Below are 7373 nucleotides of genomic sequence, written 5' to 3'. Positions count from 1 at the left end.
GGGAATAAGGGGCATTATGATTAGCACACATAATGGGGGGGTGGGGCACGGGGAAGGCAGTATAGCATAGAGAAGACAAGTAGTGACTCTATAGCATCTTACTATGCTGATGGACAGTGACTGCAATGGGGTATGTGGTGGTGACTTGATAAGGGGGAATATAGTAACCATAATGTTGCTCATGTAATTATATATTAATGATACCAAAATTTTAAAAAAGGAAAAGAAAAAAGGATTCTGTATTTAACATTCCCAGTGTTCTTCATTCCTTTGTATAGGTCCAAATTTTCACCTGGTATTATTTTACTTCAGCTTGAAGAATTTACTTTACCCTTTCTTATACTGTAAAACTGTGTAAATTCTCTCAGCTTTTATTTGTTTGAAAGTGTTTTTATTTTCCTTCATTTTTTAAAGATAATTTTTACTGATATACAATTCTAGCTTGACTTTTTTTTTCTTCTTTCAGCTCTTAAAGAGACTACTCTATTGTTTTTTGGCTTGCATTGTTTCTAGTGAGATATGGGTGATAATTCTTATCCTTGCTCCCCTGTATATATGTTTTCTCTTCTGTCTTCCTCTAATATTTTCTCTTTATGACTAGTTTTTTAATAAGTTGTTTATGATGTGCCTTGGCATGGTTTTCTGTGTTTATCTTGCTAGGGTTTGTTGAGCTTCTTGGGTCTATTGTTTATAGTTTTCAAGTTTGGAAAAGTTTTGGCTATTATTTCTTCAAATATTTTTCTTACCCTTTCTGAGACCCCAATTATATATGCCAGATAACTCACAGTTCTATTCTTTTTTATTTTAAGTCTTTTTCCTTTCTGTGCTACAGTTTGGATATTTTCTATTGTGTCTTCAAGATTACTGTTTTCTTCTTCAGTACCTAATCTGATTTGAAGATAAACAATGTATTCTTTAGTTCAGATATTATACTTTAGAACTTTTTAAGTTCCATTTGGTAACTTATAGTTCTTCTTCATTATCTTCATTGTTTTCACCTAAATCTGTTAATATATATTTAGAATAGCTCCTTCAAAGTCTATGTCTGATAATTCCATCATCTTTGTCCTTTCTGGGTATTTCTGTAGAGTAATTTTTCTGCTGGTAATACATCATATTTTCCTGCTTCTTTCCAAAGCTAATCATTTTATGGATGTTGGACATTGTGAATGCTCCATTGTTGAGGGTCTGAATTTTGTTTCCTTCCTTTAAACAATATTGAAATTTGTTTTGTTTGGCAGACAATTACATTACTTGTAGATTACTTTTATCCTTTTTTAAACTTTATCAAGGTAGCTCTAGAGAGCCTACATTATCACTACTACTATGACCTTTTTGAGTACTACTGAGTACCCCAGATGCCCAGCAAGTTCTCTCCACTCTAGCCAACTGGAATTTGAATGTCTCCCAGCCTAGTCTGTGCTCTAGAAATTGTTTGGCTTACAGCTCTGCAGTAGTTATTATTTGCTCACACTCATGGAGTTTCATCCTGTGCACGCACAACTTACAATTTGGACAAAGACTCAAGGGAGACCCTTATTCAGATTTCTGGAACTCTTTTCTGAGTAGCTCCTTCCTCTCGTGTGCTCTTCCCTGTAAATTCTAGTAGGCCAGTCTTCCCAAACTCCAATATCCCTCTGCTCATTATCAAGGACCTCCAACATTGCTTCTATTCTACTTGGGTTTTCCCTCCCTGCTCTGTCAAAAAGTGCCTTCAGGCATAAGCTAAGGTGATCATCAGGCTCGTCTTGTTTGTTTTCTTTCTCTCGGAGATCAGTCTTGTACTAATGTTCAGTGTCTGAACAGTTGTTTCATATATTTGTCCAGTGTTCTAGTTATTTATGCAGGAAAGAAAGTGCAGTATGATTTAATCATGTTCAAAAGCTAAAATTTCTCTCCTTTGGGTCTTTATTCAAATGTCACTTCAAAAGTTGAAATTACTCCAATAATACTCCTTGTCCTCCTTTCCTGCTTCGCTTTTCTCTCTGGTGGTCATCATCCAACACTATATATTTACCCATTTACTTATGAATTGTTTTCCTTCACTGGAATTGGAAGTGCCATGCAGGCAGAGATTTTTGTGTATTTTGTGCCCTGTTGTAGCTCCAGCACAGAGATTATGTCTTGGACTACATTAAGTGCTAATAAATATATAATGGATGGATGAATGGATAGATAGAACAATGAAAAACACCTCCTTTAAAAATTTTCACTGATGTCATCCCTACCCTTTCTTCATCTTGAATCATGGTACTGATCTCACCTTCATTGTTTATATGTGTCTGTTTCTCTCTTTCTGTCTCTCTCATACACATACACATTCCTAAAAAATAACAGAATACGACTTTGTTTATCTATGTATCCCCACCTCCCAATACAAGGCTGGTACAGGACAGTTATTTCTATGAATGGAAAATTGTTTCCACCTGTTAAGTGCAGCTGTCCAGGATACCGGCAGAGGGCAGCACAGGGCTGTGCATGTCTTTATTGTCTCCCTAGCGCCAGTCTTCTCAGTGAAGTAGGGTTTGGTCTCAGAGCTAGAGCTGCAATCCTAGGTTATGCTATTCCCTCAGAAAAGGACTCAGGAAGACCCAGACAGCCCTCCCTAGGTTGTTCCCACATGACCTTGCTGACGTAGCATCTCCCTCCACTTACTCCTTTACCCATCAACACCCACCTGTGGTGGGTGGAGCAGAAACACACAGACACACACAGATGTGCACATGCACACACACAGCTCTTCTTCAGTTAGAAGAGCCCTCCCGTCACTAAATGCCCACCATTTAAATTTAATCTGTACCACAGGCACTGCCATCAAGCATTGTTAGTTCCAATTCACAGATGAGGAAACAGGCTTGGAAAGGAAAAGGAACTTGCCTAAGGTCACACAACCACTGGGTGGAAAGGATGAGACTTCAAACTCGGATGTGCTGGTCCAGGGTTCCTTCTGTGGCCAACTGAAGCCCCAGGGGAAGAGGGCAGGAGCAGGGACAGGTGGGCTGTAGGCCAAAGTGCAGGTTCTCTCTTCTCAGGATTATTGCTCTCATCCTAAAATAACCCAGTCACTCCAGATGTTTGTGGATTTTTTTCGAATATAAACCTTTTCTGTGGCGTGTACTCTGAGGGCCATGGCCTGCTTCCTTGGCACTCTTGCAGGGCACAGCCTGGAGAGTCCTGGTGTATTCCAGGCCCTCACTGTAGGTCTCTCTCAGCACAAGTTTGTCGGATGGATGGGTGAGGTCACCCAGATGAAGGACAATGCCTGGAAATTCCTTAGGGTCTCATCTACTCTTCCAGTAGCAAACAGTCCCTGAGGGGCTCCCCAGCGCTAGGCCCTGTTCTGGGTGCTACATACACAGTTGATAGATGGGAAAACTGAGGCTGCTACCCAACCAAGGGACAAAAGCTTGCAGCAACTCAGAGGAAGCTATGCATGGAATGGAAAGAGAATCCCAGCAGAGACAGCCGTCACCCCTGCCCACAATAATGCTGGGAACCAGTTACTACTTCCTGCTGCCTGGAACCCATCAGGAGAGAAACCATTGTTTAACTTGGAGCTTGGCCCCTTTCCTCCCACCGGATCCTTCCCCTTCCCATTGTCCTCAGGCCTCTCATCAGGGTACAGGATGCAGCTGCGGCACAGCAGCAAAAAGAAAGGGAAGGAGCTGGGGGAAGCCGATGGGGCCCTGCCTGGAGAGGTGAGACTTGAGCTGGTGGTCCCTTCCCAGATGAGCTACAGACAAATGGCAGTGTTCTCCCTGGGCACAGAACCCAGGCTTCAGAGAGAGGCAGATCCAGATTCAAGCCCCAGCATCTGCCACTGACGTGCTGTGTGTCCCTGGGTGAGCTTCTTTCAATCTCTGAGCATCAGTCTCCTCAGAGCAGAGATAAAATGCTCACTTAGTGAGGATTAGTTATTGCACTGAGGATTAGCACCAAGATGCTGGATGCCTAAGCATTTTTAAATGTTCATTTCTGTTCTTTCCCCCTACTTTAACCATGTCAAAACACTGAGAAAGGTAATGGCAAAGAGCAGATGGGAGCCGCATTTTCTGTTAGGTAATGAAAATGTATTACCAACAGGATCAAAATCAAATTTAAGAAATCTAATAATAAATAAATGTAATGAATCACATTTCATAGTTAATCACATTACTGGAACAGCTGACATTTACTGAGCACTTACTATGGCTCAGGCACATTACCTTCTTCACAGCTACTCTGTGAACTGGATATTATCAGGGCCATCTTCAAGGATATGTGTGATCAGTGAGGTGACACAGAGCCCCCCATCAGAAGGGTGCCCCATAAGTGGGGTTTAATGCTCTGTGGTCACTGTCTTGAAATACTTAACAATTTTATCTTTGAATTTGTTTTATAAGTCAAGTCTGATGGAACAATTGAGCATGCACTGGGGACTTGGCGTCCCAGCTCCCACCTAGTCCTGCCTCCTGCCTCCCCAGCACCCCTCTCCCAGATGGGTTCTTAGCTACCTGTTCCCCTAGCCTGGCCCCTGACCCAGGCAGGGGCCGTAATGCAGGCAGGTGGAGGTTGGGGTGGGAGTGCCTGCCAGGGCATGAGCCATGCCCCTGTGAGTGTCCTCATGCCCCAAAGAGCACAGTATCAAATAGTAAATAATGAACAGCATGACAGGTTGAATGAGAAATGAAACAAAGGAAAAAGGCTTTTTTCTTAACGCAGGAATCCTAGCTCTGAAAGGGTTGGCCTAGTCTCTGGCCTTGAAGGTCTCAGGTATGAGGGCGGAGGGCAGAGAGGTACCAAGAGCTCCTGAGAGAAGAGAAACGCCTGGCAGCAGCTTTCAAATGTCCTCAGAATCCTTTGGGATGCTTACCCAACATAGGAGGGGTGTTATCTATAGATCAATAGGCAAACAGGCAGACAGAGGGACTGAATGACAGATCCAATAGAAGTATCTCCTTAGCTCCCAACTCCACTCCCGTAGCCTCCCGACCTATGGCCAGCCCACTGGCCAATCCCAGGGCAGGTCTCCAGCTACAGAGAGAGCTGGGTCTGGAGGACCAGAAATCGTTGCAGCTGGGCATTATATCTGTGGCCCTGCCTCACTCCCCTGGGTTCTTCAGCCCCTGGTTCCCTTGGTGAGGATATGACACCTACAACACAGGAGAGCCATGGGAATGGCTGCCCTAGACCAGTCACCTCTCTTGCCTCAAGTGTCCCATGACCACAGAATGTGTTTGTGGAATGGTTCCTAAGTTCGGGACCCTTTCCTTCCATCCTCAGACCTTCATGGAGGCACTAGTGCAGAGTCATCCAATAAAACTTTCTATAATGATGGAAATGTTCTGTTCTGTGTTGCCCAATAGCCACTTAGCCACGTATAGAACACAGTAATCAGTGGGACTGAGGAACTAATTTAAACTTTCAACTTAATTTTAATTAAGTGAAATGTAAATTTAAGTGACTAGTGGCTACTGTTGGGCAGCGCAGCTCTAGAAACAAAAGGAAACAATAAGAATAACTGCACCACGATTTGGGGCCCCAAAGCACTTTCACAAGCATCTTCATATTTGTCTGTCCTGTGAGATAGATGTTAATCCCCATTTTGCAGAGAGGAAAACTGAAGCTCACAGAATTTAAATGGTTTCTGTGGTGACAGAGCTAGTCAGTACTAGAAGTGTGATTTCATCCCAGATTTCTTGATTCCAAGACTCCACTAGTACCTTCATACAATTCTGCCCACTTCTGCAGGCATCATATATTTGGCATATCATTGTTATTAGGTGCCTACCTCTGGACTAGACACATAAGGACAAATAAGAGGCTTTGGTATCCTGAGACAAAGACAATATGATTGCCACAATAAAATGTGGGTGTGGGTAATTCCAGAATCTCTCACCTGGCCTTGTGAATCTCCATAGGTGTTTCCAAGGGTGTAGAGAAGTAGTCCACCTCTCTATCAATAGGTGATTACAAGGCGGGGCGGGGAGCGACGGTATAACTGGACCAGAGTAGTCTGGTGGGATCCCTTTTTGCAGCCAGACCATGAGAGACACGTGCGAGCAGAAGCGTACGACTCCTTGTAAGCAATAAGCGGGTTTCTCCCACTTTATTTCTCCCTTTGACTAACTTCAGTTTCAAACGTATTTTGCCCAGAACTGGGAAAATATTCCCCCACTGCCCCCGTAGTTACAGTGAATATAAAAATTACTTTAAGAGACTTTTTCCCAAGCAGTTTTCAAAGCACTTTGCTTTAAATATCATCTACATCTGATGACACCCAGATTTACATTTCAGGCCCCAACCTCTGGCCAGAGCTCCAAATGGATGTGCCAAACAGCCCATTTGAATGTTGAATTGATTTCTCAAGTTCACTCCAAACCTGCTCTCCCCCATCGCAGTAAATAGCAGTTCTCTTCTTCCAACTATTCCACACTAAGACCGTGGAGTCCTGTGTTAGTCTTCTTTTTTTCATAACTTTTATGTAATCTTTCAGCAAAAACTGTTAGTTCTATCTTCAAGAAGCATCCAGAACGTTCACCATCTCCTCTACTGCCACCTAGTCTATCATCATCTCTATCTGGACAGTAACAAACTGGTCTCCTTTGTCTCTAATTCTCTCCCAGTTTTCTTTTTCACATAGTAGCCAGAGTCATCTTCTAAAAATCTAAGCCGGAGCAGGCCTGTTTAACACTCAGCTGTTAAAACCAAAAACAAATGGAAACCAACCTTGAAAATTCCCTGAGTGACAAAACTAGTTCAGTCATAAAAACAAAGGTTAATTTAGCTTTAAGTTAGCAAGTTAACTTGACCTGGGTCATCTCTTACGTACGCCTCTGGAAATCATAAGCCAAACTTAAACCGTTTCCCAAAGTTGATATGAGGTAACCACTGACCAATTCCCTATCTTTTAAGGAAATTCTAATATTATAACCAGTCCCCGTGAAGATCAACAGTCACAGCTTTCTCACTCTAAGCTGCCTCATAACAATATACCCCTGAGCCTCACTGCATGTTTTGGTTTGAGTTCTGCCAGTCTGCACACTGCCTTTTTGGTGTGCACGTGATAAACTTTTAATAATCACTACTTCAGTGACCTACTGGTTTCACTTCTGCTATTTCTGACATTTTAACAGACTTAAAGCACCAATGGTTACCTAAGTCTTCACCGTGGTCCATAAAACCCTCTAAGATCTGGCCCCAATGCTTGTCTGACCTCATTCCCCAGTGTTCTTTTCCTCTTCAGGTGCAGCCATACCGGGGCTTCCAGGTCACTCCATCCTCATAGCCATTGTGCTACTCCCTTGTTCCTCCCAGTCTCTAATCAAATGTTCCCTTATCACAGAGGCACACCCCATCTCCTTATTAAGTTTCCTTTTCCTCATCTAATCTAT

This window comes from Manis pentadactyla, chromosome 4 (genome assembly GCF_030020395.1).
Source record: "Manis pentadactyla isolate mManPen7 chromosome 4, mManPen7.hap1, whole genome shotgun sequence".
In the NCBI taxonomy this organism is placed as follows: Eukaryota; Metazoa; Chordata; class Mammalia; order Pholidota; family Manidae; genus Manis; species Manis pentadactyla.
This window is presented reverse-complemented; position numbering follows the sequence as displayed.